Source organism: Pollicipes pollicipes, unplaced genomic scaffold, assembly GCF_011947565.3.
Source record: "Pollicipes pollicipes isolate AB1234 unplaced genomic scaffold, Ppol_2.1 Scaffold_3087;HRSCAF=3621_pilon_pilon_pilon, whole genome shotgun sequence".
Lineage (NCBI taxonomy): Eukaryota > Metazoa > Arthropoda > Thecostraca > Pollicipedomorpha > Pollicipedidae > Pollicipes > Pollicipes pollicipes.
This window is the reverse complement of record NW_023596225.1, coordinates 24543681-24557851: the sequence shown is the minus strand read 5'-3', so window position 1 is coordinate 24557851 and position 14171 is coordinate 24543681. Positions and strand designations below refer to the sequence as shown.

The 14171-nt window shown below is 46.4% G+C and overlaps 1 protein-coding gene across 12 annotated transcripts in view; it reads left to right on the top strand.

The window, feature by feature from the left end:
• Window positions 1-13038: 13038 nt before the first annotated feature.
• Window positions 13039-14171, top strand: part of PMCA (plasma membrane calcium-transporting ATPase 3) — a 64639-nt gene continuing 63506 nt past the window's right edge. For all 12 annotated transcript variants that reach the window (XR_005096066.1, XR_005096065.1, XR_005096062.1 and 9 more), the window contains exon 1: window positions 13039-13160. The gene's annotated coding sequence lies outside the window, so the exon portion shown is untranslated. The remainder of the gene's footprint in view (window positions 13161-14171) is intronic.

The following is a 14171-nucleotide window of genomic DNA, read 5'->3' as shown; positions in this document are numbered from 1 at the left end:
ACTTGCGCGTGCGCTGATCCCTCCTGCCGTCTGCTGCACTCCTCCGCAGGCAGCATCCGACTCGCGCGCACTCGCGCTGATTCCTCCCGCCGTCTCGCGCTCGTCCGCAGGTGGCGGCTGCGCGGCGAGCAGCTGAAAGAGCCCGGCGAACGTGACTTTAATCTGGGCAGCGCGGGCCACAATGGGCCGCTGATAGCGGCGGCGCACGACGGGGGCCGGATACGTAGTGCGGCGACTGTGGCGCGGAACGGCGCCAGCCTGCCTCCTCACGCAAACTGTTGCTCGCGAAACATGATGTGCGTTTTGTGAGTCGTTTTATGTATTTCTGGGCGCCAATTTCTGCCGCAGGCGCCCGATGATTCGACTTTCAACATTAAGTCCGTTTGGCATTGTGCGAAAATGATGAGCTCAGCGCCGCCCGGCTGTCGGTGATCGCAGCACAACTGCGTGTGGTCGGTGGCGCAGTGCAATACGCCTCATGTCTGTTTACTTATCGTGAAATTTCAATGTGAACTTAATGGCGCAGGCGATGGTAAGTGTGATTAAGAAAACCCTTAAGCTGCTGTGATCATGGCGATACCGGAGAAATTGACTTTTAGAATGGTTTTGTGTATTTCCTCACCTTTGATTGCAACGCTCCTACGTTTCCCATGCCAACGGTGCCAAGTCATTTGGCAAAGGCCACGTTACGCTCCACGTCAAGATGGATTTAGTGATGTGCGAAATAGGCTCGCGCGCAAAATGGTCTCCGCAGCCGATGCGCTTGCCAACCCTCCTGGCCTGCACGTGAAATGTACCTTTGTCAGCCCACCAGTGAAAGGACAGTTTAACCTTGTGACATATGCGGAGACTATTTTTGCTCACCATTCGCGTGATAGCTTTACGTACCGTTCGCTGCAAATTGTGTGCCAGCTGTATAAAAGGCGATAACGTCAGCCAGCCGCACAGGACCGGCGTTCCACCCGGTATGCAAAACCTCAGTTTCCTTGGCAACTGACCACTGTTGCCGTACTTTTCCGCCTCGACACTGCATTGAAAAGCCTCGTTGCGGTATAATGCTGGCGTATCTGGACAGGTGTAATCTGCAGCGTTAGCTGGCGTGTTGGACGTCGTTTTCTTGGCTAGCAGTAGCATTATATCTCACGTCATCTACACACAAAAAAATGCAGAATCGGTTCGGATTCAGGTCGCGATCGGTCAGTGAGAAGCAATTAACCCAAATGAACTATCCTCAGATTCATTCTGTCATCAAATATTACCTTAGTATTCATTGCATGCCTCTTCATTGCTTTTGTATTTGGGGTTTATGCAGGGAAAGGAGAGCAAACATTGGGAAATACCAGTCTCATGCACTAACATTTTTTCGATGCATATTCTACAACCTTATCTCCTATTTTTCATGGACTTTGAATGCGGACATAGTTCGGTGGGCTGGCTTTTAGATCACGACTATGCCGAGTTCCCCATGACAAGATTTTTCTTCTTTCTCGGTTGATAGAATCGTGAAACATTGCTCACAGCTGCAGGGCACGCGGTTGACACAATGGTCCAACCATGTCACATGTGTCGCCGCCATGCCTGCCCTAGTTTCATCGTCCCCAAGTGTGCCCAGTAGCTCGATGCTTTCCTCTTTCAGAAGCTGGTATTCGAAAAAAAAACAGTGGACACACCGCGCTACCTAACGTTCAGCACCGCGGACTATAAACAAGTTGTCAGAAGCGTTGTAAACACGTCCGACTGGCACCCGCCGGGCGCGTCATCAGCCCGCGTCATCGTCCGCTCGGCGGCCGGAGGGCGTGTCCGCGACCCTCGAGGCGCGCCACCTCCGGAGCCGAGTGACGACAGTCACGGTGTTTACCGCTGCACCGCTGTCGGCGCGGCGGCTGTCGGGTCGCGCGTCGCCATTCGCTGGACGCGCGCAAGGCCATGCCGGGTTATTCCCTGGCGTCGCCGCGGTCATATTCAGCTGCTGCTGGCGCTGCTTGTGACAGAGCCAGCTCAAAGAGGAGGGACTTCCAGCAATGCCCGAAGAAAATCAACGGAAGGTGTGCGATTCCTTGTCCAGCACAAGCTTGCTGCTTTGAGACTTAAGCAAGGGCTATGTTGGAGTAACTAAAGCCATTTTGTCAAGGCGCCCTACGCGTTGAACCCGAGAGAGGAAAACTTCAAAATGTCACATAGTCTACCGTACCATCACACAGAGAGGCCCGACCAACAGCACGGCGAACACACAAAGAGACCTGACCAACAACACAGTGATCACACACATAGAGGTCAGAGAAACAACATAGCGATCACACAGAGAGGCCTGACCAACAACACAACGTCCACACACATAGCAGCCTGACCAACAACACGGCGAGCACACAGAGAGGCCTGACCAACAACACAGCGACCACGCACATAGGGGCCTGACAAACAACACGGCGATTACACGGAGAGGCTTGATAAACAACTCAGCGATCACGCTGAGAGGCCCGATAGCAGTGATTACAACGACACCGAATGACAAAGAGTCACAACTCAGATTATAATACCTGGGTGTAACGCAACTTAATCCAATTGCGGACGTGCAGCATGTCCACCACGCGCTTACCCGTTTTAACAAACGGTAAGGCTTCACTGTTAGCCCAAAAGTGGCTTTTATGAGGCAAACAGTTACTGAGGCAAACGGCGGCGAAGTCATTGGCTTTCCACAGGTGGTTTCGCCACGGGTGGTGCGCAGGAGGCATAGTGTTATTTTCAGACGTGTATTTTTTATGTAATAGCGTGGTATTTAATCGCGCAATGTGCAATAGTTAAAGGGTGATCAGTAAAATAAACAAATGTACCACGCTCTCATTAAAGGGCATACCGCAAGGTGTGATGAATGGAACGATGGGTTGACCTAACAGCCCCCAAAATGAGCAAATTATCATATATGGCCTCAACACATTGGGCTTTGTAACTCGACACCGGCTGTTGGTGTCAGCTGAATGCTCCACAAATAAGCTCTCAAAATCTTACGTGGTTAATTTTTGTAATCAGTGCAAACAAAAGGTGGAGGGATGTACTGAACGAAGTCCTGCCATGCAAATATTGTTGTCGGCTTTTTGCAGCACTCTAAAATGCTTGTGTACATGGGTTCGGGAACAGCGGAGGAGTCACGAAGGGCGCTTGCCCCATCCTAACTTTTGAACTATGAGGCGATGGCTCTCCCCCCCCCCCCCCCCCACACTCCCTTCCTCCCTCCAGACTTTGAACGGACCATTCTTAAGGTTTGCATGCACAAAATCGGGCTTCTTTCTCACAGGAAGAGTAAAAAACGTGGAATTTTGAGGGGATTTTCATGAAAACTCAGTGCAACCTTTTGGTGTTTAGTTCTATTGCATTTTCCTAGATGCAGAAGTCTTTGTTAATGAGATCGAGACAACATTGCGGCTTGGTAGACGTTTACTGCTTTGCGATCTCTTCAAAGGGATAAAAAGTCAGCGGCGCATAATCTGTGCGCTGTTTGGCTCATGCTTAAGCTTATTATGAATAATGAACTCGAGCATGGAATGTCTCAACCTAATTATACACAATAGTTTTTGCAAAACACGTAGCATTAGCAAAAGCTTATTCACAAACAGCGTTTGCTATGCATGAGTAGAGACGAGCGCAGGTATAGGCCACTGTCGCTGACCCAGGGGTTGTCGCTGACCCAGGGAGGGATAGTTGCAGGTTTCCGTTAAGAAACGAACACTCGACATACGTTTGTCGGGTCGGCACAATATTATGATTCATATTCAAATTGCTATTCACGACTTGACCTGATATTGGTCTTGCACTAGGTTTTGCCGATTTCAGTTATTGCCCTCCTCATTTCGTCGTACTGGGGAGGGCAATACGCATATTTTACTCAAAACTCTCCGAAAATCAAAGAAGTCGGCATGCAATGATTTAATTTTGGGAGCGGCACATATATGTCATTTAGTAGTGGGAGTAGGACTTATGGGAAGCTACGTGTCAGTCTCAGCTTCTCTGCTCAAAATAACAGATGGTCGCCGTACATCTCTATGTGGGTGTTCGGGTCAATCAATACTCCTCTCGGGCGAATATCGATCTTAATACGAATCTGATTCTCTTACCAACTCGATAAACAAACTCGCTTGATGATATTCCGTAAGCTCCCCCCCCCCCCTCCAGCTCTGTGTTTTGGTGACTTAATTTTCAGGCTCCGGTTTTGGTCATCGTGATGTCGTCTTTCTGAACGCAGCCCTAGAACGTTAGGTATAGGACATAGGCACATGCAAAGCGTTCATTTCTTCCAGAGGCTGATGACACCTGCCCTTTTCAGGTTAATTTCTTCGGAAAAGATGCGGCGAAATGAGTTTCATTTGATTACTAAATTCCATCAAATTCAGGAACGACGATGGACCCGAATGATTATCCTTATACACGGTGAAACGGCCAGAAAAATGACATTTTTTTGCTGAGACGATATTCCGCGAATAGTCAGAGCTAAGTAACCCTTACACGAGTGCAAACTCTTTATTAGTGATAGCCCAGTCATATTGCATGACGTGGTCATTGGGGGAGGCGGCGGTAGCCGAAAAGGGTGATGCGGCGCTGCAACGGAAATAAGCAGATATTTTGCTGGATGTTTTGACTACCACGAAGGAATAATAATTTCCTAACACCCTTATTGTGTTACGCAAGTGTCCCCAGCCATGCATAAGTAAGATAGATGTCCCCGATGTCGAGGGAAATTAAACGTACGGCGTCAGAGCGCCAGTAAAATTCGCCAGAATGCGCGGCTGTGTTTCCGCTGCAAAATCGGTTGGAAGAATGGTCTTCCTTGCTAAAAAATTGTCGCGCTTTGGATGTTTTATTTTGCTTCTATATTTTTTCCGTGTGCGCTCCTTTGTTTATTAGGCTTGCGCCCAATCGAAAAAGTCCAGTGGCACGTGCAATATTGTTATGGAAAGATACCTTATTGTTCCTACTGTCTTGAAGGTGTCGAGTGTCCCTAAAAAGCAGTTTTCTTAATAATGGACGCATCAGGCTATTCTTGTCACATACTAACTCACATGTGTTGCACCTGCCACGGTGTATTTTTCCGAAACGTTTGTTGCTGGCGGAATCATTGATTGGCTAAGATGGGGTTAACGATCGAAATATAAGGGCATCGTTTTGAAAAGATGCAAAATCAAAATATTTCAAGTTGACCCGCATGGAGCTTCCACGTAGTTTTGGCCTCAATGAGGTAATAATCCCAATGGACAATCATTCTGTAATCATATGCCCAGTTTCAGAGGTCATGGAGAGCTGCACGATCTGAACGCTTCTGCTGCGAGGAGGGCTAATCACGCGGGAGGACCAGTACCTCAAAGAACTCTATCCAAAATCGCCGCCGTCGAGGCGTCAGCCGCATGAAGCCCGACAAGATCCCTTCGCCGCCGGTAGCTGAAGCTGGAGTTAAAACGGGAGTTAAAGCTACAACTACGCCATGGAGGTGTCCCCAAAGCTTGGACACCGAGCCCTGGAGAATCGGTTAACAATGTGTCGGTGGTTCACTAACAGCATCATGCAGGAATCTTGCGCTCCTGGCAAGCCTTGGCTGGTTGATAAGGCGCATTTTATTTTGTTTTGCGTTGTTTGCTTGTTTGTTTGTTTTTGTCCAGTGGCAATACCAGCTGAAAGAACAACGTGTACCGAGGACAAACCGAGCCTGACAAAGTACTGTACCGACCTCACCTTCAGCGGAGTGTGCCGCATGGATGGGGATCATGTCAGACCAGTCCGGCTGAGGGAAGATGACAGGCGCGCGGCTACAGTGAACACGCTGCGGTGCAACGAAGCCTTGGAGAATTTCTGGTTCTGAGAAGTCACGCGATTTTCGCGAGCAAAATACGTTCCTGGTGCAACGCTCAAGCGCGAACAAACCATAAGAAAGAATTGCAACTCTTCCCCTCATTTCCAGGTTTGCCTTTTATCACCCTTGTGACCAATGCATCCATGACAGCAAAATTTGACGTCTGTTGCGGTTTAACAGCCACTTTGCTAGCAATGAAGAACCCGTCCGAATTCGTCCAGATGGAAATTTGCGCTAATAATGGCCTCTGAGGATGATAATGACTTCAGGTCATCCAGATTCAGGAATATTTTCTCATGTCATTAACAGTTCTGAACTGCCGGGGTCGAAGACATGAGTCATGGTACATCATTTCGGGGTGTTGGACCACGATGGGGCCTCGCAAAACTTGCGTATGTGTCCATGCAGGCAACCACTGGTAGGGTTGGTGTAACCGGTACCGCAATAACTTAACGACAGATTGGGCTAGCTTTTGTTTTTGCTTTGACCATCAAAAATGACACCGAGGCATAAAAGCGCAGCACAATGTATTCCATAGTTACCTACATGCGTGCATTGCTGGACTGGAAATATGGAGTTCCTGTAAATTGGCCCGAATGCTCTCTGGCATGGTTTCTGTGCCAGGCACCCTTGCTATAAACAACGTTTTATGAAAACCTGAGCTGACCACTCCAGCGCAAGAGTTCCTGCTCCACAAACGAGTTTGGCGGGAATATTTGGACGCATCACGCGAGGTCGCGGCAAAACCGCCCGTGCTTCGCACTGGCTCTCCCCGTTAATTCCAGAGTAGCCATCCTTGCGCGATGTCGGGGCATCGTCCGCGTGCACTGGCCGGAGTGTCCGGCGCTTTACCGGCTTGGAAACGTTTGCGTCCAACATGAGGGCACCATATACGTGCCATACGTTGGTCAGTGTCCGACGTCCCGCCCAGTGAGGCCCGTAATAACATGCAACAACGCTATGCAACAAAAGCAGCAACAACGGCAACAGCTGTGTTCATTTCACTTTTTCTCCTTCTTCTTAAAGAGGAGGAAGAAACTCATTTCTTGTCCTCAAACCGGAATAAATTGCTGTGTGTGATTCATTTGTGACGTTCGAAATTTTGGCTTGCTTTGGTTGAATGACGTACCAACCCGTCAACTTTCCTTTGGCCGTGCTCTGAACGGATAGAATGCATGGCCGTATCCCATAATCAGGCAGGCATGCTTTGTCGGCCGTGCAAGGCTCTTTTCTGAGAGTCTGCCGGAAAATTTGCTGCAAAGTCCGTCTGCTGAAAAGCCAGATAATTTGATGCATGTAATAAGACACTGCCACGCATGAACAAAACCATCACGCGACAAAGACCACGATGTGAGGCATAAAATGGAGCTGTCTCTATCACAAAAAGACTGAAAATTAAAAAGGGCGGCAGCATTCTTTGAACACCGGCAAAATCATACGCGACAGCGGACAGCGGAAACAAAGATTGGATAAGAATACAAGAAAGTCACCACACAGTTGAAGTGCCCTGCGTTTGAATTGTCACCATGCTGGGGAAAGTGAACAACGGTTACAAATTGATCATGCTCCTCCCGTATAAATATGTGACATGATAGCCTTGTGATTATCACAAACAGCTGCTTGACATTCCCAGTGATTACTCACTGTCCTTCGGGAGATAACATCACCGAGTCAAACATCTTCCGGGAATGACCAATAAAAAACATTATACACTGGAACCAATCCGTACGATAAAACATGGGGCTAATACATGACACTCAATTGATTACAATGGGCACTACATGTTTGTGATGAAATGGTGACAAAGCCAAAGCTTGTATCACAATAGAATTACATCAGTTCAATTCAGCCGCAGCGCGTCAATTAGATTGACGTGCTGCGGTTGGCTTAGCGGGGGCAAAAGAGTGTGTAAGGAGTAGTGTGGAAGCTTTTTTGTGGCTCATAGATAAGCAAAGGTTAAAGAGAATGTTTCACATTTGAAGATATTAAAGAAAACATCGGATATGATGAAACAAGCTCATTTTTAACTATTGATATACTTTTCAAGTGGAAAATACTGCTCTAGACGTTCTCTGTTTAGTAAGCATGCTCCTCATTGCGTCATGTTTTGGTTACGCCATCGTACCTTGCACAATATTGATTGAGGTTCAGTTGCCGGCCATTACATCTGGAAATCGCGCTTACGAACGTCAGATATGAACGCCTCGACGATGATACCTTAATTTGGCCTTGATCGCCGCATGGCTAATGAAATTGCAGGATTTCAGTGACGTTGTTGTGACGTCATGAATGCCAAGGTGGCTTTGAAATACTCTCCTCGATATACCTTTCCCTATTTTCACGGGCGTGTAGCTCAGAAATAAAGGGGTTTAGGTTCAAGATGGGCTGGATTGTCAACAGCACCGAAAGGCCAGCAACACGGCTGTTTCAGTTTAAAACCCCGTATAAATGTGAGACGCTCCCTTTAACATTTATATTCTTTTTACCGTCATCATTATTTGAGAGTCATCTCTTAGCCATACTCTTTTAATCATATGCATGTGAATGCCCAATGTAAATGGTTTAAACCCTATGAAGCATATTTGGAAGATGTTTGACTTGGGCGTGTTATCTCCAGAATGACAGTGACTTAGCAGGCTGAAGCGCTTGGGAGTTTGCGTACGTTTGGAAATCTGTTTGGAGGAAGCATCGACTCGTTGATGACTTCAGGCCAAAAGTCTGCGGTTTATTTTGGATTGCTTTGAAGGCCTGAATAAAATAATCGGCGTGCAGATGCTCATCTTTATTCTTGTCAAAATGTTCACAATCATGTCAGAGAAGCCCACCATATAAAGCAGCGTCATTGCTATACCGTAGACAAGTTTGCGTGGAGCATGTTGCCCATGAGTGTCGTAATCTGCGGGTCAGCGAATCCAAATTGACTGTTCTTGGGTTTTTGAAAAAAATCACTTTTACTGACTTGGATCACAACTTAAAGTACAATGGACGTTCTGTGATTGATTTAGCAGAGGAAAAAGCATGGGAGACGCCGAGTTTAACCTTGTGGCCTAGCGATTAGCAAACGTCAACATTTCATTTTTTGACTGCATGCGCTGCACAAACATTTTTTCATCAAGTACGATTGCAATAAAGATAATTCCATTCGACGCGGTATAATCAATTAATCCAAGACAGACAATTATAAAGCATGTTTTCCTCGAGCATTACGACCCATGAGTCGGCAACTTTAAAAGTTCTTCATCGTTGGCTGCTGACTCGCTAGAAATACATTTACTGGACCAGATTACAACAAAAAGTACACAAATCAAAGCGCCGCAATCAATATACCGGAGACAAACAAGTATAGCACATATGAGCCATCAATGTCGTTATCCATGGGCCAACATACTATGACATTGGCCAAGAGGTTGTAAAGGTATATTTTGCGTGTCATAAAACAACAATTTTCAGTTTTTAACTTTGTTGGCCGGTGAGTATGGGTGTAACCACGTCTCCAAGACCCTTTCAACAGAGATAGCACGACATACAACATAGTGGTTGCCTTGCAGTCAATGTCGGTTTCATGCATGCTTTTGCATGTCGACCACATTTCAAATGAATGCGCATTTTTACAGATGACCGAATAGAGATTTAACAGAGCAAATAGAAGGCTGTAGAAATAGGTTTGGGCTTTGTAAACATTTGACATGCTCAGGGCAATTACCATGTTGTTTGTGAATGACAGTTGCGCCACGGTTGGTACTAAAATACTTACTTCGGTACTGGAAACTTGGAGCGGCGAAAACCCAGAGCTGTGGCAGAGCATTCCCATCAAATGCTAACAATATTATACACGTAGGTATTTTTTAAAGCGCTGTTCACAAAATACCTACGTGTGTCATTGGGACTTTACGACGCACTCAGGCGCTGGGGCTATATGGCGTCGCCTACCTCTCGCCCCTCCTGCCAGGATGAGAGGCAGGCAACGCCATATAGCCTCAGCAGCTGAGTGCGTCGTAAAGCCCCAATGACACACGTAGGTATTTTGTGAACAGCGCTTAAATGGCAAATGTTGTCTGTCCCCAAGTTGTGTAGGAAGTTGACAAACTGCATGACACTAAACAATATCTGGCTGGCAGTCCGGGTCCAAACCTCATATTTATCTATTTTTAATTGTGATTCAAAGAGATGTTGTTCGTTGATATTGAGCACTAGCCAAGATGGATTGAGCTCTCTCAGCTGTGCCATGACATTGCGGGGTGGGTTAAAACTTGCCGGCATAAATGACCGACCAAAATGGAATTCCGCTGTTGGTGCGCTCGGAGCGACTTCTCCGCAATAAGCAAAACTCAACAACAGCGCTGATCCCAAAGCCGTCGCTGCAAACCATTTAGTCAAAACTCTTTAAAGAGTGCATCAAAGCCCGGAAGAAAATGTCGAGCACTCAGCAAACGATCACATCATCATGCCCAAGCCGGCCCTGTCAAACTGTGCTATTGACCCACTGAGGAACAATGATGCTGAGAGGCTGTAACATTTCCCGACCAACGACGTGCTGGCCCAACAGACTGTTGTAGTGGTCCGGTACGGGTCAGTGTAGGGCCGAAATGTCGCAGGTTTGGTGGTGGTCCGCCCCCAGAGACCAGGGCATGATCGCTGGAACACAGGTTACGCAACACGCAAGTGGTGACGGGGCTGTTCCGATTAGTGCTCGGTTGCTTGGTGACGGAAATATTGCATTGTTTTTATTTCAACGCAAAACCATGCTGGCGTTTTGAAAGGATGTGAGTCGTCATTTAAGGGGACCAAAGCCGATATTCACGCAACTTTAATCAACTTATAATGGAAGATGCCATATTTTGATGGGCTCGCTATGGATCAGGAATGAGTGACATCACGCTTATGATGAATAAATTCGCGGCTCTTATTGGATGCACATGCGTTTGGTTCGATACATTGTCACATTCTTTCAAAACCTTTGTGTTCCTAGGTTTTGAAAGTTATTGAGTGCATTTGCGAGGAACATCATGCACATAGATAAGACAGTAGTAATAGCCTTATTCCTCGGAAAAACTGGAGAATATATATATATATAGAAGCGTTGATATTTCCGTACCATGCCTATATCGAAACGAAAAACAGAGGCTTTCTTTAAGCAACGTGCCTTTACTCTCAGAAGCAACATGCCTTTATCGGAACGAACAGCAGAAGTTATTCTTTTCAATAAAGACATGTTGCTGAAATATCAGCGAATCTTCACCTCCATTCTCCCCGTTTTTCTCCACCGAGGAATTACTACTACTTTTTTGCTATTACTACCGTTTTATCTGTTTTCTAGGTTTGACGTGGCTCTGCGTCAGCCCTGATCCGATTATTGCAGCTTAAATCAGTTTGAGGGTCATTAACATGGTCTTAATCAGGTTCAAGTCGTAAGTGTCGTGTTCAAGGAGTGACATTTTAAATGACGGATGGCGAATAGCCGAATACACAAGAATCTTCCTTAAACTTAGTTAACTTTACTTGTACGCTTGTAGATAAATTTGGAAGCCTATTTAACCTTATTTTTTGACAAATCAAAGCAGAGACACGAGTATAACGTAAGAAGAAAAGCATTCGAAAAAGGTGGCATTGCCCTCGTAGTTGTCTTATATCCGTTCAGCTTTTCAATAATAGGAAACTGTGACAACCGTCTTCACCTGTTGGAGCGCCGGCCAACTGTGGTCTTTACCACCAACAGCCATTTACCGACGGTTACCAGCGGCCGTCCTCTGCACTAGGTTCTGAAATGAACCTGACAGCACAGCTGGAGCGATTGCAAACGCTACCAAGTGACACGGCGTGACTTGGCTTGCTTTGTACGTTGATCAGAAGGCCTGAGCAAGGCATTGCAGCATGCTGCTCCTGGCGTATTTCTTAACCCGGGCCATACAATACAAAGGGCAGCCATAGGGCGGATTGGTGCACATAAAGAGGTTTAGTCCAAGTGCAGTTTTTGTGCCACGCGAATTATGTGCCTGCAGATCGACCACATCTTATGTATGGAGGGGGGGGGGGGGGAGGGTCGACGCAGTCAAATGTCAGGGTCAGTCTCATCACAGTATTCCATAGATAAGGATTTTTCCGCGAAAGATTCCTTCTCCTTATTCTGCATTCCAGCGGGCTAAGGCTGTCAGGCTTTTATAACGCGTTTTACATGCGGGAGACTATGTGATGAGCCGCCCAGATTGTCGCTTAATACCGTACCAAGGTGCTCTGACTCGGCGCGAACATCTGACTGCCGGCGGGGAGTTTCCAAATCACATACTCTACCAGCAGCCTGCACTCAAACAGCAGACAGGAATTTTTGACTGGGCGTGCGTGAAAAAAGGTAAGCCTTTATCCCGATGCAAATTCCTTAACAGGGCGAAAGAGAAAACCTACATGCTTAGGATTTGGGGAGGGCAGCAGAGAGTCGGTTTAACACACGGCTGTAACGTGCCACGTGGCATGCATTTTAGAATGGAACTGCGGCGTTGAACATTTTTGTTCATATGCCACCTCGAAAAAAACTTGCTGCGTTTACGGAGGCGTCCGCATCATGTCCCATTTGGGAGCACATATAAAATTTATACTGAAGAAAGCACTTTGGCGTGCCTCAGATAGTGGAAAGCTGGCATTGCATGTCATAAATCGTACGTTTGCAATCTATTTCGTCTTACATGCTAACATCTATTTTTAAGTGCCGACGTAAATCGATGCGTAGGTTTATCAATGCCTTCATTAGGTTTGATAAGGGAGCGCGTGACCTTTCGTGCCCTCTTTTCAATATGTTCATGTGCGCAAGTAGCATAGGTCGTAAAAGGTTTAAAAGACAGCGACGTCCTATCCCGCGAGCAACTTGGGGACGCGTCAGAGTCTGATCAGCACCCATATCAAACGACTGTCTTTCTCGCGCAGGGTGCTTGAAACAGCTTTCACTATTGAGTTCTGGCTAAGTGACGTTAGTGGCATTATTATTGTTCTCTTTTGAGCACGGGACAATGCGCTTAGGTAACCCTTTTAATTAGTCGGCGCCAACGCACTGCAAAACATTACGACTTCTAAATATTTGGTTAACGAGACAAGCCGTAGCCCAAATAGTGACGTCACGGTTACTATGGCGATACTTGCAGGTTCCCTTGCTAGCGCGAGTGCGATGAAGCTCTCACATTCAGAGACCCGTGCGAGTCTATACCCCAAGAAGCATTCAATCGTGGCGATAGGCGTGGGTTCGTGGGGACCGCACGCCCATCTCCGGGGGAAAAGCCTGAGAAGTACGGATAGTGGACGCAGTTGTTGATCGAGGATTGCAGGTTTACCTATCCAGGTTAGTTTCTTGTTGGTCATGGCTTCCAGCTGGTACTAAGTTATTGGGATTAGTACCGAGGGCAGGAAGGAAGATGTTGGCGGCTTGGGACCGGGGTTTAGCGCTTCATGCTGTTATTGGACTATATGCTGCATTCTTAATTCGATATTATGGAGTTTCTGTTAAAGTATTTAGGAGGATAAGGCCTACAAAAATATTGCAATTTCATTAGTGCATCACTTCGTTAACTGTAGACACTAATTTTTCTTGGGAATTTGAACAAGTGGGATTTTAAAAACCAGCTTTCAATAATAAATGGAGAGCAGTGGAACTCCCACAAATTTTGTGCTTCTGCTGTGCCTCATGACTGTGGGCATGCAATGTGGTTGCACTTGAGCCCAAGAGGGTCCAGGTTCTTATCCACAACATGCACAGAAGTTGAAGCTGTCAAGACCCCACTGACATTTGGGAAACAGGTCAATTTTTGACAAGGTAAATTATACCAAAATGGTTGGATCCAGTGCCATTTCATGCATAGCTTTGCCCACATTCAGGTTAAGAAGTGCACAGCCATTTTTCATGAGGTGCTTATGCAATTTGAATCAGTATTATGTTCTGCAGGACTTGCCTATGCTGAAGCCAAAACTTAGAAATATCACAGTACCTACCTAGAGGTATGGAGGGCTGAATAAATGGCAAAAGGCAATAGTTTGTGAATCAGCCAGTCTGCAAGCACTGGCAGTGGTTGTTTCAATATGCTTTGATAGCCTTTATGCATAAAACAGACTTCACCATCATCAGAGCAGAATTGTAGCAGGCTGTGATACTGGCTAGTGAGGAGAAGATTTAGGCATTTATTATGTTCAGTATTGCATAATTTAAGAGAAGGCTTGCAATTCACACTTACTTATTTAAAAAAGTTTTTACATTGATGTGAAACCAACTAATGCATGTATCAACATTGTTGTCAGCTTCAACCTAGTTTGCTGTATTCAAAATGCATTTCTTGTAGTTCACTTCATCAGGCCCATC